This window comes from Acomys minous (assembly GCF_964271855.1).
Source record: "Acomys minous genome assembly, chromosome: 7".
In the NCBI taxonomy this organism is placed as follows: Eukaryota; Metazoa; Chordata; class Mammalia; order Rodentia; family Muridae; genus Acomys; species Acomys minous.
In genome coordinates this window covers 101,071,355-101,093,901 of record NC_140488.1, presented here as the reverse complement: position 1 = coordinate 101,093,901, position 22,547 = coordinate 101,071,355, and the positions used below count along the sequence as shown (strand labels likewise).

The 22,547-nt window shown below is 35.8% G+C and overlaps 1 protein-coding gene across 2 annotated transcripts in view; it reads right to left on the bottom strand.

Moving 5' to 3' along the window:
* MID1 (midline 1) overlaps positions 1–22,547 on the bottom strand; it is a 345,415-nt gene that overhangs the window by 216,964 nt on the left and 105,904 nt on the right. Inside the window, exon 1 of one of the 2 annotated variants that reach the window (XM_084789914.1) lies at positions 30–122. The exons of the other annotated variant lie outside the window; for it this stretch is intronic. The gene's annotated coding sequence lies outside the window, so the exon portion shown is untranslated. Of the gene's footprint in view, positions 1–29; positions 123–22,547 lie in introns of those variants that run through there. 2 annotated transcript variants of the gene reach the window in all.

The following is a 22,547-nucleotide window of genomic DNA, read 5'->3' as shown; positions in this document are numbered from 1 at the left end:
AGCAGACTTTTTTAAAAGGGAAGACTTACCTTTTCACTCCATCATTTAAAACCCTGAAGCGAATAAATCACAGAGGAGACAAGCAGATGGCACAGTTCTCCATTTCACAGTGAAGGCTGTTTGGAGTCATTATTTCTAAGGAGCGCGCTATGCTTGTGCCTGTGTTGGGCAGCGTGCCACTGGGCCTTTGAAATGAAATGAATCGCCTTCACACCAGCAGCCCCACTACAGACTGACACTTTAGTATGCCTAAACTGAGGCATGCTGCCTCTTTCCACAGTGACCCTTCGCAGACTCAGAGGTGACGGTTTGATGGATGAGTTTCCCAGGAGAGAAAGCAATCTGTGACATCATAGTTCTGGCTGTACCCCCACCCGAGGCCCCATTCCTGCTTCTTCTCCTTGAATAGAAAAAAAAAATCCTCTGCTTGGTGACAATGCCAACTGAACAGTAAAAATAAGCCTGACGTTCAAAGCATATACTATAACTTATCTGCCTTAAACTTCAATTTTCTGACTCTCCTTTGCTGGGGTAATAGGAGGGGGTAAGATATCAATTGAGAAGAGGAATTCAGATAAAACAAAACAAGATCGCAGAATACAATATTCTTAAAGTTCGTAATCTGCTAGCAGAATAATTATTTTCAGATGAGGCATTTTTTTTTAACCATTTTGGATTTTGTACCATTAACAAACACTTGTACACTGGTACTACTGTCATTTGTAGCATGCAATTTAACAGATGTTACAATTAAATTATATGCAAGCAGCTGCAAAGATAAAATATTTGAATTAAGTTTCAGACTTACTGGAACTCACTGAATATCATTTATTGCTTTGATTAGAAATGTTTTCCTAGTCTGGAACAATGGCACAAGCTTGTCATTCCAGCACTCACTCAGGAGGTGGAGGCAGGAGGATCAGCAGTTCAAACTCTCCCTGGGCTATTATATACAAGGTTCAGCCTGAGCTATATGAGACTTCATCTAGAAATAAACAAGAGAAAGTAGAAGAAGGAATTGAGGAAGAAAATGTTCCTATCCATTATTGTATACTGGATAGCTCATAAATTCCTCTTGGCCATATGGCCCTGCTTCATGTCTTAGTTTTCATTGTGTACCACATTGAAAGCAACAAATAAGTTCACGTGGACTTCTAATGCAAAGTTTTTTGTTTTTTTGGTTTTTTTTCAAAGACAGTCCATGCTTTTTGTAACTCTCACCACTGTCTTTATTATCTTCTTTGAAGCTTTAATTTTAAAATTATATCTTAATTTACTTATTTTGTATGCATGTGTGTGGGCATAGTCATTCCATGGCATATGTGTGTGCGGAAGTCAGAGAACAGCTTTCAAGAGTTGAGAGTCCCCTTCCACTAAGCAGGTTCCAGGGGTCAAACTCGGGTCATCAGGCTTGGCAATAAGTACCTTTTCATAAAAGTTCCAGCCTGACCCTTTATTATTTTCATCTAATATTTATCTCAGATGTTCAGCACATGAAGAGTGTGAAAATCTAGGTATTTACTGTTACTCTGGGTGATACAATTTTAACATAATGCAAATGACAAAGGGATAGGCTTCTCTGGTTTCTACTTTCAAAGGGCTCAAGTTGAGATGATGATAGAGTATTTGTTTTCAAGTTCTGGCTGTCTCTGCCTTATATATTCACTTTTTGGGGGGCATACTTTACCAATAAAGTGATTTTTAAGAGCAATGCTGATCTCTTTGTTTTGTGTTGAACAGTAGATTAAACAATGAACAGAAATGAGAAGCATTTTGTAAGCTATGTTGTCCACCTTCAGATAAAGTATTGCTAATGTGATGAAATGAGAAGATGCTAACACACCCAGGATTAGTAAAAAAAACAGTTGACATTAGAGTAGCAACAGACTTTAGAGTTTGCTTCAAGTAACATGCAAACATTGCCTTTTTAATTTTCATTTGCTATTATTAGTTAATAATTGCATCAATTAACTCAGCTCTTGGCTGTTCTCTACAACCAGTTGAGGCCTTTGCATCTTGTCCTCCGACAGTAAGGATTGAGTCAATTCCTACAATACACTTAGACTCCAGTAGAATTAGCTGGCCTGTTACGGTAGTGCAAACTTGCAATTCCAGCATTAGGGAAATGGAAACAGGATTAAAAGTTCAAAGACAGCTTCAGCTACGTGAGTTCAAGGCCAGCTTCAGTTACACAAGTTCAAGGCTGGCTTGAGCTACATGAGGTTTGCTCTCAAAACCAAACATGCACATACACACACATAGACAGTTAAAAGTGGAAATTCGGGATAAACAATGATTAACAAGTTCGAAAATGTAATGATTGTTAACAATTATTATAGTGGTAAATTATAATTATCACATATTTAATTTATGATATATTGATTAAATCTCTTGTTCCCTCATGAACTCTAAGAAAGATTTCTCTACTTTTTATTTCTCTCAGGCTTATAAAACTAAAAGGATTCATGTGATTTATAGTTATCTTTTTTTAATGTTAATAAAGTGACACTTATAAAAAAACGAATTGTCTGGCCTGTGAAAAGCACATGGGAATTTTCTTGATGTGAAGAGACTTTGAAGTTCAATCAGATTGAATTCATCATTAAGGGTTACTAAACCATGAAGAGTGGCATAAGTGGCCAAGTAAATTTGGGGACTGCTGAAGGATTGTGTGGGACAGAATCAGAACTGAATTAAGATATCTTCAACGTTCATATCTGCATGATCACTTTTGCCACTTGAAATATTGGGATGTATTATCTTTGATGAATAAGTTAAATTCTCTTTTTCATAGTGTTTTTATTCTATATTCAGGGACCTGTCATTTTAACTATTGAGTTTATAAGGATTTATTTTGCCAAACCGTTTTAGGTATACTCATTTTGGAGCTGGAGTCTCACCTGTAGCCCAGGTTAGCCTCAAAATTGCAATCCTCCAGTATCTCCAGCCTCCTAAAAGTGCCAGGATTACGAACCTGCATCACTTTGTCTTAAATGTAACTATTTTGCACATGCATACGCTTGTGTAGTATGCATGCATATGCATATACATGTGCACCTGCACATGTGCATTGGTATATGGATTTCAGAGGTTGAAGTCAGGATGCCTTTTTCAGTTAATCTCCACCATATCTTTTTGTAGGCAGAAATTTATGCTGAACCCAAAGCTTGCTGATTGAGCTGTTCTAGCTAATCTGATTGCCCGACAGATCCTGTTTCTGGTGGGTTCCAGTACTTAGCATTTTACATGAGTGCTTAAGATCCAAAATCCAGTTCAAACACTTGGGCAGAAAGCATTTTATCAACTAAGCTACCTCATTATCTCTGTAAGTATATTATTTGTAAATTATGTTTTTAAAAAGATTTATTTATTTATTTATTTGCATGTATGACCACATGACAGAAAGAGAGCATCAGACAAAAGAGGGCATCAGATTTCATTTTAGGTGGTTAGGAGCCACCATGTGATTGCTGGGAATTGAACTCAGGACCTCTGGATGAGCAGCTAGTGCTCTTAACTGCTGAGCCATCTCTCTAGTGCTAAATGATAGGCTTGTGGACCGCTTAACTACATCAAATGGGACGCACATCAACACTCCCTAAGATGTGCATATTCTTCGAATTGCGTTTCTATTTCCATGAAATTAATAGTGAGAAAACAGTTTTGTATATATTGATGTGCCTACTGATGTATATTTTAGTGATAGTTCTATAAGCAAAGTGACAAGAGCAATAACAAAACACTTCATAATAATGTGTATTTCTAACATAAGTAATTGCCTAAAAAAGTGTGGTACGGTCAGTCAAAGACACATTGCTGATATTCTTGTCCATGACTATGTAACAAACTGCCTGGACATCTAATGACTTAACAAACTGCCTGGATGCCTAACAACTTGAAGCATGCCATGTGTAGTTTGCTCACAAATCTGTGATTTTGGAAAGGTTCCGTGGGTACAGCTGCTTCTGCTCTATATTTTTGTTGGCTGCTGTAGTTTGAAGTCTAGACACTGGAGTTATCTGAAGAGTTGCTCTTCACATGCTGACAGTTGGAACAGCTGCACACAGCTTCTCCATGTGGTTTAAGCTTTCTCATAGCATCCTGGCTGGGTTCCAAGAGTGAGAGTCCCAAGAGATTGCGAAGAAGGAACCATATCATCTTTTATAATCTCTTAGATGTCATCTGGTGTTATTGCTGCCAAATTGAGGCACACACAAAATTTCACCCTTGTCCAAGGAAAGGTGATATAGATTAGATTCTATCTCTTGGTGGGTGTGGCAAGGTTTTAAAAAGTATGTAGGGTGAGTGAAGTTTTGATGTTACTTCTTTGAAAGTGCATTTATAATAATTATACCCCTTTTATAAAATAATATAGCAAGCTGGGCATAGTCAAGCATACCTGTAATCACAGCCTTCTGTTTAAGTCCAGTCTGCGTTATATAATAATACCTTATCTCAAAAACACTAAAATAAGCCTGGGGAGATGGCTCATTAAGTAAAGTGTCCACTGCATAAGCCTAAAGACCCAAGTTCAGATCCCCAGTACAAAGGTAAAACCCAGTATGGCGGTACACACCCATAATCCTAATGTGGTGGGAGCTGAGATGGGAGAATTCCTGAAGTTCACTGGTCAGCCAACCTAGCTGATCAGTGAGCTCTAGGTTCAGTGATGTAAACTGTCCCCAAAAATATGATGGATACCTAATCAGAGATACCTGACATTAATCTCTTGACTCCAAAACATGTGTGTACATACATGTACCTACATGCACATGTACATATGCCCACAGTAATATGTTTACACACACACACACAGAGTTGGGGCAGAGGAGATAACCACTAAAACTTGATATTGCAGATCTAAATTGACTTGCATGAAGGATATTCAAATGACAGTAAACTCTGAGTTGGCACATATGCAATCATACTGACACTTTCTAGAAATAACCTTGATTTTTAATATAATCATCCAGCATGTGTTGAATGCATATTCATGGTTAAATTTATATTGAAAATATTCTATGAGAGTCTACATCAAAATGTTATATTGGTATTAGTTGTATAAAGATATTGGAATTGGGGGCTGAAAAGATGACTCAGCAGTTAAAAGCACTGGTTGCTCTTCCAAACGTTCAGAGTTCAATTCCCAGAAACCATGTAATGTGATTTGATTCCATCTTCTTAAATGTACATGCATACAAATATACATATATATGTGTATATATAATATTTTAAAAATCTATTGGGATTGGTTTTTTGTTGTTGTTATTGACGGGATTTCTGGGTAGCCCTGAGTGTTCTGGAATTTGCTTCTTAGACCAGGTTAGTCTCAATATTAGAGATTTATCTGCCTCTTTCTCCCAAGCACTGGTATGAAATGTATGCACCACACACCTTTCTTGAAATGGAACTTTTCAACAGTGCAAGTTCACAGAATTCTTACAATGAATATGCACAGAATATTGAACCATATTTTAAGATGAACCTCAAAGGACAATAACCTGAGTTGAATCTCAAGAAGGTTGACCTAATTCTTTTTTTTAGCTGATTAAAAGATAATTAGCACACTCTATATAGTAAAGCACATTTTCTTTTCTCTACTTGTCGGAAGAATTTATTGTTGAGCTAGCTGTAGGAGTTGAGGGATGCAAAATATCTAAAGTATATAAGGAATATGAACAGATTAATTTTATTTTCCATTTGTGAGAACAAAAGAGAGCTTTCACTTTCAATATAAAAGAACATTAGAAAGAAAAGGAAAGGGGAGGTGCTCTCTTATAATCCCAGCATTTGGAAGGCTGAGACAGGACATTCAGGCCAGCTTAGGTGATGTGACAAGACCAGTTGTTGTGCCAATGTGGATGGAGAAATCTCACACGTCCCCATACCTAGATGAAGAACTATAGGCAATTAATGGATGCTAAGAGAGGGAGAATCAATCTTCCACAAAGATGAATCCTTTAATCAGTTATCTCATTGCAATGCATATACATATGAACAATATTAAATGAAGTCAGTGTCACTAAATGGAGTCGGTAGCTTTATACACACACACACACATATGCACATATATATGTAACAATACTACTTAATGAAGAAGAGGCTATGGTTGTGAGAAGAAGTAAGGAGAACATGAAAGTAGTAGTTGGAAGGAGGAGGAAGAAGAGTGTACGGTGAAAATACAGTACTCACATATTAAATTCCCAAAAATTAATAGTAATTGCTTTAAAAGTTAGATATCATAAATTTCCTTCATCTTAAATGACTTTTGGTAAATTTACCACTTATGCAAACAACCGAGAAATTCAGGCTTAGAACATTTTCATCAGCCCAAGATCCTTTGTTCTTAGTTACAGTCTTCCTACTCCCAGTCTCAGGCAATTCTCTCCTATTTCTATACATTTAGTTTTCTTGATATTTCATATTGGAGTTAAACAATATGTGTTGTTTTGTGTTTATTTTTTTCATGTGGTGAACTATGTTTGAATTTTATTCATAGAGGGAGATGGATCATATTCCTATATAGTGTTTTATTTTATAGATGTGCCACAATTTCTCTCTTGTCTTTTTAATTAGTGTCACAAATATTTTACAGCATTAAATTTTCATCTCAATTTTCATTTCAATGGTCATAATTGTTCCTCCTGGTATAACTTATTAATCTTCTTTTGTATTGTTGGGTATTCCCTACCACAAATAATACTATATTGTTGCAGATTAGGTTTTCTGAAAACAGATGCTGTGATGGGATTTGGGATGAAATTGCCCATTATGGGTTCACAATTTTGCAGAAAAGAAACAGGATTGGATAGATAGTCTTGGAAAATCCTTAGATAGCCCAAGAAGGTGGACAGAAGCAGTAATATCTGTTGGATGAAAACAGTTGACCTTTGGCCTGGAAAGATAGCTCAGAGGTTAAGAGCATTGACTGCTCTTCTGAAGGTCATGAGTTCAATTCCCAGTAACTACATGGTGGCTCACAATAATCTAAAATGAGATCTAGTGCTCTCTTCTGGTATGCAGGCAGAATACTGTATACATAATAAATAAATAAATCTTTTTTTAAAAAAGAAAAGACTTGACCTTTATATTTTTTCCTATTTCAGATGCCAGATGTAGGCACCTAAGAAAAAAGAGATCATTTGGGTGAAATGACTGTGGAGTTGGGCAGGCCATGGGCTGTAACTTGTAGCCCACACAATTGGTCCTTCTACGGTTGGGGGTATCTGGGTAGCATATCCCCAGAATCACCAATCAATATCCATCTTTGTCTTTATTTTCATAAACAAGACACAAATTTAAATTTCAGCTGCTATATGCTCTTCCTTATATTCTTTTCTTCTTTGATTAAGTCAGTAGAGACACTAAGTGCCCAAACTGGTCCTTGAACTGGAGTTTAAGTTATGTACCACATTGGTCAGATTGTGTGATTATTTAAGTTCTTTATATATCCTGTCAAACACACCACTTCCTGCCTCAGTATCTGCAGTACTAGGTTTGTGGGTATGTACCACTTTGCTCATCTCATGGGATTCTTTAAAATTATTCTCTGCTCAGATCTACTTCAGAGGTGGAAAGACCAGGGGTTGGAGAGGTGATTCAGTGGTTAAGAGCACTGGCTGCTCTTCTGAAGGAGCAGGATTCAAATCCCAGCACCCACAAGTCAATTCACAATTGTCTGTAACTCCAGTTTCAGGAGATCTGACAGCCTTGAAGACATACATGGAGACAAAACACAAATGTAAATAAAAGAAAGCAATTTTTAAAAGATAGAAGGACTAGGTAGCCCAATGATTCTGCTTAAGATAGAGAACTTCTAAAGAAAGCATCGTTTTCTGCGTAAAAAGGGAAAACCTTTTTTTGAGATAAAACCATTTTTACTGTTCTTTCTTCCAGCCTGGAAATGGAGACCCCCAAAACAAAATTCATAACCTGAGGAAGACCAAACAAGAAGTTGCATGGCTATCTTTCTCAAACAACCATAAAAACTTGAGGCTAACTACTGTCTGGTTTCTTGCTGTTTGAAAATTAGCCTTCTCCCTTTCTATTTAATGTAGGACAGCACTTGGGTTTCTGTTACATACAGCCAAGTGCAATCTTGTCTGGTAAAATATATCAAACAGCTAGGAATCTAAATTACATATACATTTGCAGGATTTGTTTAAAATTGAATCTAAGTGGAAATGCTGAGTCAAAATATTTCTAAAGTTACTGTAATGTCATTAGAGGTTTCCTAAATTTATATTTCAATCAGTAGAACAGGAGATTCTTACCAAACTATGCTACCGTTAAATAGTTTTAAAATAGAGAGTAGTAGAAAGGGAAAAAATCACATTGTTTTCTTTAACTGATAAATTTTGGTAACTTAGCAGATTGTAAAATATTTTTCCTTTTTGTCTAGTCAGATCACTTTCTTATTTCCATAGTAAAAACTTTGGTACATTTCATACTAGTTTGAACTCTGTGTAATATATATCATTACTTTTTTTTTTTGCTTGTTTGTTTGTATCGAGACAGGGTTTCCCTGTGTAGGCCTGGCTGTCCTGTACTTGCTTTGTAGACCAGGCAGGCTTCAAACACAGAAATTCACTGCCTCTGCCTCCTGAGTGCTGCAATGCTCAGCTCCCTTTTTACTATTTCTTACAAGTCAATTTATTCTGGTTGAGATTTACCCTTTTACTTTGCTCTTGACATTTTTGAACTTTCAGAAGACAGAACATTTGTTTATCAAATATTGATCATTATTATTTTTCTAACTATAGTTTTACCTCAACCATCCTTCTATATCTAGTGACCAAATATAGTGACCAACTTTTGTTATTTTACATTTTACCTTTTCCATTTGATCACTGACTTCATCTTTAATTGGTTATTGAATTAAATAAGAGTCAATCTTTCATACAAAGCCAATTTTCTTCATTTGCCAAATAATATCATACTATATTATAATAAGTTTATATACTATAGGAGAAAAATTACCACATATTAAAACAATCTCTGTTTCTTTCCACATTGACACATATGAACTGAGACACACAGCTAGTTGGCAAATTATGTCCAGTGGTCTCCATCTGGCTCATTACTTGTTTTGTAAGAATTCATTGAAATGTAACCCTGCTAATTTGTCAACATGCTTTCTATATGGGATTTCTATAGGGATCTAGGGCTATATGGAACACTTGAATTCTCCCAACAGGGATCATATAGCCTAAGAACCTAGAAATATTGACCCTTTGGCTCTTTACAGAAAATCACACTGTGCCCTGTCTTAGTCTTATCCCTCCAGCTCCATCTTGTGAATATTGGTTTTTATCTAGTAGGAGGTTGAGGAAACAAGACGATAAAAGAAACTTGGATCTCCATTTGACAGAATAGAGAAAAGTGAAATACTGAACTCAGGAGACTGCTATGTTGATAAAGAATATGTACGTATCAATCACATTTGCATAAACAAATACAAGGAACTTTCTTATCTCTGGTTGACTTTACTAAACATCCCCTTTCCCCTCTCCTATAGAGAAGTCCATTTGCTTCTGTCATAGGACTCTTTCTCCACTTTCAATTTCCATTATCAGGTTACTCCTGCCCCAATTTTTCAAATGACACATTATTAAGCACTCCCACATGCACATTACATATACAAATACATTGTCCTTTTCAGTGATAATCTACTTAGTGTAAATTTTCAGCCTCCATTCACAGAAAAGAAGAAAGAAAATTGGGGGATGAGGAGATGACACAGTGGTTTAGAACACTGCTGTTCCAGAGGATCAAGGTTCAGTTTCCAGTACCCACATGCTCAGAACCACATGCAACCACTAGTCCCAGAGGATCCAATGCCCTCTTTTGGCTCCTGTGGGCACTGTGTGTATGTGGTGTACAGACATACATTCAGGTAAAACATCCTTCCACATAAAATGAATGATAACAATTTTTTAAAAGAAAAAAGTAAAAACTTTTTTATAACACATTGTTTTGATGCAGGATCTTCATATGTAGATCAGCCAAGACTCAAATTTGTAGTCCTCTTGCCTGAACTATCTGGGTGCTATGATTAAAGGTGGGTGCGTGCATGTGTGTATGTATGTGTGTGTGTGTGTGTGTGTGTGTGTGTGTGTGTGTGTGTTTGAGTATGTGACATCCACTTCGACCTCCATAGCAATTTTCCAGACAAGCTTTCTTGAGGAACATGTGAGGTAGCCAAGAACAACTGCTGGCAATACAGTTGAAAAGAATGTAGCTTGCATTGTATTTCTATTGGACAAAATTTGCTCTGCATCAAGGAAGGCCTTAAAAACTAAAGAAAGCTAGGGATTGTATAAGAGCAGCAAAATATGAAGATAACTGTTAATAAATGATGTTTATCCACAATCTTCAATAACTATAATCTAACAAATGGGAGACTGACCTTAACTCGTAATCAATGAATCCCACTGTGTTTTTTGAAAGTCACCCTTAGGACTCTTCTAACCTATATTAAGAAAATCTTTAATTTCTTTTTTTAGTCAATATTGATTTAATCATTTATTTTAATTGTTATAAAATCCACATGAGGATAAAGGAGTCTGTACTTTCCTAAGCTGTTTGTCAAGCGTGGTGGCACACAGCTGCACATACGTTTAGCACTTGGGAGGCTGATACAAGATCACCAGTTTGAGACTAGCCATGGTTTCAAAGACATACCTTATCTTACAAAAGTAAGGCCCAAATAAACCAAATGCCAAATGAAAGAAGAACAGGATATAGGAAGACACGAGGATCCCAATACCATTTTTCTTATTTATGAGAAAAGAGAGATTGAAAACTGCCATTCAAAACAGTGCCAGTAGGTTTTCTTTTTTAGTAATGAAAATCTGCTACTTTCTCTAAAAGGGGAAACACAAAGAACTCACAGGACTGGCTTCCGTGGGTGAAAATGCTGACTTTATTCTATAAAGGGGCACTACCACCAGCTCCTAATAGCTGTTTTTAAAAATATTTATTTATTTAACATGTATACAGTGTTCTGCCTGCATGTAATACCTGCAGTCCAGAAGAGGGCACCGGGTCTTGCTACCATGTGGTTTCTAGGAATTGAAGCCAGGACCTTTGGAAGAACAGTCAGTGATCTTAACCTCTGAGCCATCTCTCCAGCCCCACACCCCAAGAGCTCTTTAATGATCCACCCAAGAATCAACACAGAAAATGAAGGATCTTGGAATACCTCAAAAGATGTTTCTGAAGCTCAAGGTAGGCCAAACAAATCCAAAAATAAATATTGAGAGACACCAAAGGAGGCTTGGAGCAGGGAAAAGGAGGATGGGAAATTTCCCACTTAATAAAGGGAAAAGGAGATAATTTAGGTATCAATGCCTGTATTCACTCTTCTCAGATAACACATTTTTCCATGAAAACTCCATACAAAAAAAAAAGAAAGAAAAGAAAAGTATACTTCAGATATCTATCTTCAGGATTCAATGTGGCTATTTCAAAACATATTAAGACTCTTATGAGTTGATTCAAGAAGGTTTGGTTTCATTCTAAACATCCAGCTTAGTGTCTGCGGGTACACTGACAGTAGTGGTTTGTTTTTGGAGCTGTGGTTAGAAGGCAAGGGGCAGTCATACAGTGACATATGGTGCAGGGTGATACAAAACAGGATTTCTTCTCTGTGTATTATAGAAAGTTTAGTAGCATCCCTGGAGTGTACCCAACTAGAGTGGCATTACTCATATTTCCAGATGTTGGGATGAAAAAAGTAAATATCTCTCGATTGTGCCAAATATTCCCTGGAGGCAAAATCATTCCACCCCTCTAATTATTTGAGAATCAGTGATTAGTTTCTTGAAATATGTTATATTTAGAAGCATGCACTTCAACATATTGATGTGGCCTTTTCTAGTTGTTTCTTATTCCTTGATGTTCTGATAAATATCCTCATTTCTGTCTTTCAAAATTCATTCTAGCAAGATGGACAATGACCAAAAGAATACATTTTCCATTGAACCATGACCTCATCAGACAGGCTGAGACATCAGCCAAGGTCATGATGGAGCATTTAGTGAGGAAGCACTTGTCACTTTCTGATGTGATGATACCAGCTCAAATTTCTGAAGAACTCATAAGAAACAGAGGACACAGCATAATCTATTGTCACCCATATACTTTCTGTCTCAAATAAAATAAAATGTAAATAAGTACTTCTGTCTCATTTTCAAAAATAGTCACATTTAGATGCACAGCCTATGTATTGACAAACACATGGTTCCCAGCAGAGTGTGCCTGTAGAGGAAGCAGAAAGACTGTAAGAACCAAAGGACTAGGAAGTTTATTGTAATATACTATCTTCTATATATAACAAGAAAGATGTACTAATGACATTTCAACCATCTGGATACCTAAATAAGACCTGAACAGATAGGATCTGTTGACATCCCAGCACAGATGCAGGAAATCTCACAAGGCACCCCTAGATGAAGAGCTACAGGCAATTAAAGGCTGCTGAGGGTGGAACAGTAAGTATTTTCCAGGGATGAGCCTCCCAACAGGTTATGCAATCACATGCCTTAAGCCCTAAACACATAAAAGCAACACGGTCTCATCAGGATGTATTTGCACATACATATGTGCATATATCTATATGCAACAACAATAATAAAGAAGCACCCCTCCATTCATCCTCTACAAAAAGACTACAGCATTGCCCTATGGCTTGTACTTGGAAGCTCACTTATTTCCAAAGTTCTGTTTTAATAGAAATGGTTAGTCTTTCCCCAAGGCACTTATTTGACTCTGCCCTTACTTCAAGAGAAATGAAGTTGTACTTGTAGTTGATGTCTCTCTCTTTCACTGTCAGTGAAGCAACATAACTACCCAGACAGAGCTACAATTTTAGTCAGAAGAGTACAATTATAACCTGTGAATATTTTAAGAAATTGCCTACGTTCTTTCTTAGCATGAAGTATGCAGAAAAACATTTGCATTCAGATTAGGGAAAATAACTAGCTTAGTACTTTAATGAAGTTTTACTGTAATTCATTTGAAAAATAAAATTAGGATGGTGAAATAGCTCAGTGGGTGGAGGTGCTTGCCACCAAGGCTGATGATCAAAGTTCAGTTCCTGAGACTCACATGGTAGAACTGACAGCTTGTCCTCTGATCTCCATGTACACACCATCACCACATACATGCACATGTAGAAAAATATAAAAAAAAATAAGGGTGTATGGCTGAAGAGATGGCTCAGTGGTTAAGAGCGCTGCCCATTTTTCCAGAGGTCCTGAGTTCAGTTCCCAGCACCTACATGGTGACTCACAACCATCTCTGATGAGATCTGGTGTCCTCTTCTGCAGATAAAGCAATCATATGCAATAAATAAAACAAATAAATCTTTAAAAAATGAGAATGTAGCAAAAACTGCTATTTCCCCTATATTTAGTAAAAGCATGGGCTGTGCAAAATAAGAATATAAAAATAGAATTAAAGCAAATTTGAAAAATAACTTCATTATATTTAGGACAGAATAATATCCAATGATAGAGGTCCAAATGTTATGCAAAAAGAAGAAGAAAGCAGTGAGGCATGATTTGTCTTGCATGGATAAAGTGAGGGAAGAGTTAATATATTTGATTAATGATTTGAAGGGAGTTAGGCCATTATTCTGAGTGAAGTGTTCATGTGCAATGCTACTGGTTTTGTAGCATCAGCAGGACAAACAAGTTCATATGAGCTTTAACTGTTATTTTATGTGTCAGCTGTGGATAAGTTTCTTTGAAATTATGAAAACAAGAAGTAATTTATATTTTTAAAAAGTCATTTCTTTTGCAAAGCTAGCAAAAAAAGCAGTAGTTTATAACCCTGGACACAAACCAATGAGACTATAATGCTAGAAAAGTGCTTTTTGAAAACACAAACCCAAAAGAAACAGATTCCCAAGCTAGAAAGACAAATTAATATAACTTCAGAGGCAAGAGGGAAAGCAAATATGTGTCTCAAAGCAGTAGCTGTTGATGCAAGCAAAGGTTAGAGCAACAAGACTATTTTCTAACAAAGTGTGAATCCCATTAGTGATGAAGTGTTATTCCCTCCTTAGATCCTTATGTCTTAGTGAGAACAGATTCAGGATGTACCTCAATTTGCAACTCGAGACTGGTAACTAAGACCCACGGAAACATGTAAAATCAGTGAAGCCATATGAGATGTTGACTCATATACAATAGGCAGTGGGTAAAATGTGCAAAATCCCTCCTTAGCATTCCCACAATAGGAAACTGGCCTTTTCTAGTTTCCCAGCAACCCTTGAGACTCCTATTGGCTTTCCAAACACACAGTGATGCCATTTCCTGGTTTGTGAATTAGTGATGAAGCCCTTGGGAACATTTTGTTGGGGAGATTAGAGTTTAAAAACTTGGTTATATTTAAAGAAGACAAAGGCTGGGGAAGGACAGATGTGGTAGCAGTGTAAAAATGGAAACATCTGGAAGTCATCAATGACTTACTTGTACACCCAATACCTAGGTGCTATACTAACTTTAATACTTTAGTGAAGTGAATGGGTGATTATTTATTACATGTGTTATTAATATTATTATGCCTCATCTACAAAAATCTATAATCCAAAAATACACATTTTCTCACTATGAATATATTTCAAGCATTTTCTGAATCCAAATTGTGTCATTGGGTAGAAACAAATAAAAATTTTAAAACAAGTTACCTATCCACAGGAAAAAAAGAAATTCTGTGTAAGAAAAGCTCATACGTGAAAACCTAAGGGAAATGGATGATTTTCTTGATCAGATTTTCAACATGTTTACAAACAAGTTATTTTTCAGTTGCCCAAGTAAACCAAATCACTCCCATGAAATAATCTGCTAGAACTCCATATGAACTTTTAAAATTAAAGATTTAAAGTTAAGTGTTAAAATAAAAAAATTACTAAATTTGGATCCATGGAATGTTTTCATGCAATGAAAATACAGGATAACTAACATTCTGCATTTGACATAAAGAACATTCCTATCTTATGGAAAAATTGATTTCCCACAGCACAGAGCTGTACCAGCTTGCCAAGAATGAGAAAAATTAATAAAAAAAATTCTACTGGAAATCACATTTGGTTGTTCAAATTAGCATAGAAGATGACTGTGGTTTAGAAACTTCCCCTTTTTTAATTACAGGGAGTAAACTATTTTGCCATCTCACTATGGTCAGCTCAATTTTCACCTAGCTGATTGGTTTGAAAATGAAACCTTCAAGAGTCCTACACTGAAACTATTCTTCTGAGAAGAATGTTTATTGTAGTATGTCTTCAAACATTTTGGAAACTCTGTTTACAAAGAATTGTCTTCTTTCCACTAAATCTGGTGAACGGCTTTATTAGACAAAGTGAGGATCATGAAAGGGTTATTTTTAAATAATTTCGAGCCCCCAGGCATCTAGGCATTTAAATTACCCTGCTTATTTGTCACACATTCACACAAGTTAGGTCAAATACAATGATCTTTTAACCACCAAGAAATTTACTCGATAGTTATAAAAATTTATATTAGGAAGATTACTATTTTGCAATTAAAGTTATACATTAAATGCTCCCTTCATGTGTTGAAGCCTTAACTCGCAAAGTGAATTGGAAACAGTATCTTAGTGGAAGTAACTAAGGAAAAATGGGGGCATAAGGGTGGGGGTATACATCCAGTGGTATTTGTACCCCAACCCCCCAAAAAGAGAAATGAGATTGTTTGGTCTTGCTTTAAGGAAGCACACAGAAAAAAGACCAGTCCAGGGCATGAGAAGGACACATATTAATTTTGGACTTCTCAGAATCTAGACCTGCTAAAAGACTACAGTTTTGAGCCATTCTGTGTATAGTATCTTGCTGTGGTAGTCCAATCTGGCTAATTTAATGAATAAGACAGCTTAGGAAAACCTATGTCACCAATGTGTTTGTTGGACACTATCACTTCATAAGTGTTTCAGACGCAAACATACAATGTTTCGGCATTCAAGAAGCCCCAAAAACTATGTTAGCAGCATTTTTGTTTTTTAAATATCACTACAATTTCTTGCAAAAACTTTATAGTTTTCAGTATCCAATCAATTAAATATGATGTCTAGCTTTTAGCATATATATTCACACCAAGTTATGGGAAATCATATACAATTGTTCATTGTGTTCTTCATTTCTAAAGTGATACTTTACCTATTTTATAGGTATCATTTAACATGGGTTTTTTTTTTTTTTTGGTGACAAAAGGGAACTTGACAGCTCATAAAATAAAATAAAATAAAATAAAATAAAATAAGATGTAGGCAAAGAAGTTTAGAGGTACTTTGATTCCCTCTTTCCTATATAATTTTATCTTTAAAAAAAGTTCTCATTTCAAATCTGAAAAAGACCTCAAAATGGAACAAGAAGGGAGAAGACCACAAAGTAAGACCAAAGTTCAAAATAGCTTCCCCTTCTGTCAAAATCAATACATAATGACTAATTACCGGTTGTGCTTCATGTCCACGCTCTAAGAACGGGAATGAGATTTATTTTAATCACAAACAATTCCATTGCCAAAACATGTCCCAGAGAGCTGCTATAATGTAGTTTTGATAGACTAGTTTTTGCCTCTTCACGAAAACAAAAACCATATGATGTCAGTTTCCTTAGAAAAGATGTAAATTATGATTTAAAAGCCATGCACAACAAAGTACATAGCCTAAGTCCTTTGTTCAGTAGACACAATGAGCCCTCTATCAATCATCTTACTTTTTGAAAGGCTGATAACAATCTTTCTTGTTTATGTTTTATTTTTTCTACTTAATTTTGACATTTTAAAGGCACAGTTAGCAGATGAAAATTTTCTGTGATGATTATTTCAAATAAAAATACAGTTCAATGAGAGCTGAGTGAGCATTGAGTTGTTATCAAGGCATCAAAGGGAAAGTTCTAAGACAAGTGTCCTCCAACCCCTCCCATCATTGGGAGCTTTCCTTGCTCCTTAGGCTTTATGATTCCCTAAGCAATACTAAATGCAATTGTAATTTACTAGTTTTGGAGGAATCCTGCAAAGCAGGTATAGGACATTAAATATCAGTAAAACTTACAAAAAATCTAAATGCCAGTATACAGAAACACAAAATGGACTGATAAATATTAATCTCAGAGAACAAGACAGAGAGTAAAGAAACTGAAAGATTAGAATCAACTAGCCTTCTTTCCTTTATTATTTCATTTTGTTTTCATTCACAAAACACTGTCATACTTAATTTTCTAAATCTTGTTAACCACTAGATGAATATTAGATAAGCTTTATCAGGAAATTTGAGACTTTATTAAATTCCATTGTTATCATAAAGTCAATGTAAGTTTTATGATACTCTGAGGTTATATTTTTGCATCATAGAAATTAGGATAACTATAAAATCTGTGCCTACATAAGTTGATTTTTCCCAGCATGTATTCCCTACTGTAGTATGGCAGTAGGGTCAATTGAAGAAATTCTAGCCTTGGTGAGCTAGGTCAGGTATTGTTCTAAAATAAGCAGAAGACAATGCATTCTTGTAAGCAATATAACAACAGAAGATAAAACAGGGAAGGCACTACATAATAACAAAGATAGGCACACTTCCTTTTTAACAAACCTATTTTCGGATATACAATATGGGACCTCCAACTTGGTAAGCTACTGTATTTCATTGAAAGTATATGATAAGCTGTTTTGAGAGTCCTAGAAAAGTGGGATAGTGCCCTCTTGCTCAATACTACACAAAAGGAAAGCAATAAAGGCATAGCAGGTGGCTTTCACAGCACCAAGATCATGGGAAAGGTTTTAGTTTCATGAAGAATCCAATGTATTATAGTGGAGAGAACATAGATTTTGGGGTCTTTGGAGTCCTGCTTTGTCTTTGTGCTTTTAATGGCTGCATAATATGGAGCAGGTTAGTGATCATCTTTAATACTCAACTTCTTTTTATTTTTATGTCATAAACATATTATTTAATGCATAGGTACTATTGAGGAAGTAAGTGATATTATAGAGGTTGTTTTTATAAGACACATTTTATTTTCTGTGTGAATGTTTGCCTGCATGGATTTATGTGCATCATGTGTGTGCCAGTTACCTGCTGAGGCCAGAAAAGCACATAAGAGGGCAGTTGTGAGTAACCATGTGTGTGCTAAAAACAGTGCCTAGATCATCTCAAGAGGAGCAAGTGCTCTTAATCACTGATTCATCTCTCCAACCCCCAATCATCTTTAGTTTTATGCTTAGCACATAATTAAATCCAGGAAGTTCTGATACTGTTTCTTTTGGAAAAATAAGGGTTACTCTTTATTGAGGACATCTCAAGTACTATGCTAAGCAATCCACATGTTTTATCTTATTTCCTATTTATAACATCAATTTTGGGGGTATGGTTACCCCAATATACAGATGAGAGGAATAAAACCTTGGGATGCAGTTATTTATTCACTAATGTACTTCTACTGAACCATAAAGCTAAAATTCCATCTTCCAATCTCACCTTGTCCATTGCTCAAGTATGGTCCCATTCATCTATTTGTTATACAAGATATTCTTGAACCATTTATTCATGAAACAAATTTTTCTGAGAGTTCAGTATGGTTTCAGGTACTCTATGACATGTTGACTATAAACTAAGGCAGATCTGGTTCTCAATCACAACTTAACTCATGGATTTTCAATTACAATGTTACTGACATTTGGGGACTGCATTTTGTAGGATACTTAGCAGCAACTCTGGTTTCTAGGTATCAGTAGGTTTCCTTCCCTCACTGTGTCTGAGAAATGTGAAATGTTAAATTTTCTTGGCAGGTGTAATGGGGAGAATGCTTTTCTGAACCCAATATTAAAAGTCTTTCTTTGGGGGCTAGAGAGATGGCACAATGGTTAAGAATATCGGATGCTCTTCCAGAAGATCCTGGTTCAATTCCTAGCACCCACATGGCAGCCTACAACTGTCTGTAAAATCAGTTTCAGGGATCTGACAGCCTCACACAGATATATATGCAGGCCAAACACCATTGCACATAAAATAAAAATACATACATTATTACTCAAAAAGAGAGTCTTTCTTGGAGTGATGGTATCCATCTGTAATCCCAGCATTTTGGAAGGAGGTTGAGGCAGGATTAAAACTTGCAAGCCAGCCTGGGTTATATATGGTCCTATCTTAACAAAGAGAAAAAGTAAAGTCTTGTGTCTACGAAACTAACAAATACTTACTCAGGTTGAAGTTTTCCAAAATAAACAATTTCTTCTTAAAACCAAGAAGAAAATAACATTCAAATGGCAGATGATGTAGAGTGTGATGAACAACTATCGCTTCCCAAAGAGTTCACACCTTTTAATCAAAATATTCTTGACAGAACTACTCTAGTTAGAAAGTAAGTAATCAAAGAAAGGTAATCAAATTTTCTTTATAAAATATACTACATAGTCATTGTATCTGAAATAGGGTATACTATAAGTTGCTATGTTTCAAAGAATAAATGATTATAAAGACGTAGTATCCCATAAGATAGTTAAGATTAATTGTAGTATTATACTTGAGTAGTTATGAAAAGCATTGATTAAGAGGAGGCTAGAATCAAAGATTGTTAGATTCAATATTATCAGACTTATTATCTTTACAAGTAGCCAATTATAATTCAAAATGTATACAATGCAGACTTATTTCTTGCTTATGCAACACTCCCACCTGTACTCCAGTGAGTTTTTAGGTCTTCTGAAATGTTTCCCCACTACTCAGAATCAAGAATTCAAGCTTCACTAATCTTATAGTTCTGCCAATTGTCATGACACTTTAGAGACTATGATTAACAATATTATGTACAATAGTGGTATGAACTTATAATCACATGGCTACCAATAAGTACTAGGGAAATGGTTAACAGAATCTAGCTGTATGGTAAGAAAGGAATGGAGAACTGTTTGATGAACATATAAGCACACTTTATCAATATGGTTAAAATTATTGTCATTGCCCAAGAGCTAAGTTTTGTCCAATTTTGTGATTTATAAAATCAAAGTATCATATACTTCTAAACAATTCTGTGAGAACTAATGAAAGATATATAAGCTGCATTCTTCCCATAGATTTGTCCTATGTGTCTGTATATCTTATATCTGGAGAATAATACTCTGTGTTAATTTATAGTCCCATTATAAAGGGATACATTCTTTTTTTTTTAAAGGAACACATTTTTAATACATGGTAGACACCATGATATTGTGGGGCAACTATCATTTGTTAAGAAAAGAAGAATGTGTTTTGTAGTTCAGAGTTCATGTCCCCCAGCAATGGTGTAATGTTTTCTTTTGCTCTCAATGTGTGAATTATTAAAATAAGCTAGGTACAATATCATCATTTTTGATTATATTAAAAATGAAGGCAGAGACAGGAATCCTTCCAATCTCTGGAGTTATTTAGCATTTAATATTCCCTTTGGAAAATCAATATGGTTTAGAAGAGCTTATTTATATACCACTAGTCAAGTGTGATTTAAATAAATGCATGATTTTGCTAGAGTTATGTGAATGATCTTTCAATGTTAAGACCTCACTATTGAATAGAGAGATATAATCATAAATCAGCTAACAGGATAATGGTTAGTAGAAATTATCTGATCATTTTTATGATATGGAAGAATAAATTAGGTTATGTTTTTCCAGAATTTATTTAGATCATAAAAATGAATGGGCAGTCCACACCAATAACTTAACATTTATTAGATATTTAAAATGTATATTCTATGAAACTAATTTTATTTTGGAAGGGAAATGTGGACCTGTGATTCAGACATGTATAAATAATTGATTTAAAAAACAGTTACATTTTAAAAATTAACTAAGTGGCAACAAAATAACTTATCTCAGCAGTTAGGGTTAATTCTGTATAATTCAGGTTATGAATCAATTCCTTCCAAGCAGGACAGAAGTTCAGAGCAGAAAAGAATGGTTAGCTGGTCACAGAGGAAAAGGCAAATCATTCATTAATTTCTCCCTAGACTACTTAAGTGGAATCCTGCCTCTTTACTAGCGAAAATAAAAGTTCTGGGGGGGGGGGAGGAGTTAGGGAGGCAAGACAAAAGTGTAACAAAGGAGTTAGTTCTTCCCAAGCACTCTTGAGTGTTTTTTTCAGAAGTGAGAACCTGCAAGCTTTGGCTTTTACAGGCTAACAGTTGGCTTTCCTTTTCTCTGTTTAGCCGGATCTCAGTGGCTGTGGTATTCCCCCTCTTTAAGCAAACAGAACATGAAAGCATAGGGGCAAATGTGGGATGATTATCAACATTTCAAAGAGAAATCACTCTTTACTTGGCATGTACTGAAGTAGGCCATTTTCTCTAGAGGCAGTGAAAGACATGTTGGCTTGTAAAATTCTTTTCACTCATTTAGGTTGAACTATATGAAACTGTAAATATTTGACTATTTTGAAGACCACAGAAAATGGGAGTGTTTGAAAATTTAACCTTAAGATTTGGCTAAGAATTTAACCTTTGTAAAGACTAAAATATATTCTGTTGAAAAAATCTACAATAAATCTGTAAGGGAATAGGTTAATGGAGTGAACATCCTGGCCTCAACACTTAGGCCTGAGAACTTTTTATACTTGTTTGTTTGTTTGTTTGTTTAGCCAAACACTGACATTGTCCAATTTTAAAGTGATGGATTGAAAGAATGTGGGGCAATAGCAATAATCAAAATGGTAGGTCTGTGCAAGGAGCTGCACAGTAGGTGGTGTAGCATTCTGGTAATTTTTATATCTGAGAGACACAGCACAACATGCAATTTGGGCCCTTTCTGGTTCAATGAGAGAGAGAGAGAGAGAGAGAGAGAGAGAGAGAGAGAGAGAGAGAGAGAGAGAGAGAGAGAGAGAGAGGCAGACAGACAGAGACAGACAGACAGAGAAAGAGAGCTGGTGACTTGAAAAGTTCCTAGAAATGGATCAAAATTATTTGAGTGAAGGAAGCCAGAGGCAGCTAGCAAATTCTGACCACCATCATAGTTGTCACCCACTGAAATTGAAACTCAAGTCCAAATTTATACAAGTGGATTCACTTACATACTGCAGCATTCACATGCTATGTATTAACTATCACTGGGTCTTTTCTTCTGAAGCCTGTACATTTTTGGATGGCATGACATTTTTGGAAGCTGTAATCCCCTTGTGACAGGTTATAAGAGCCAGTTAAAACTTTCTTATTTTGTTCTAACACAGTGTAACCAGCTTTAATTGCAATGACGATTTTGATTCACAAGACAAACCTCAGGAAAGGAAGTGAAAAAGTCAGAAAGTCTGGGGAAGGTTGGAGGAGGGAGCATGGGTAGGATGTGGACAGAGTGGAAGACAGCAGATTCTTCTTCTTTTTTCAAGGGATTATTCACTTCTAAATGAGACAGCTCAATTTAACAGCCTTGAATTTATGGGTCTAACTGTTGGGGAAGATTATGTGTCTGGGTCCTCTGGGGAAAGTAGCTACCTGGCGGTCCAACATTCACAGTCAAGTGTTATTACAGGTGTAGGGATGTCTTGCTTGCAATGAAAGAACTTGT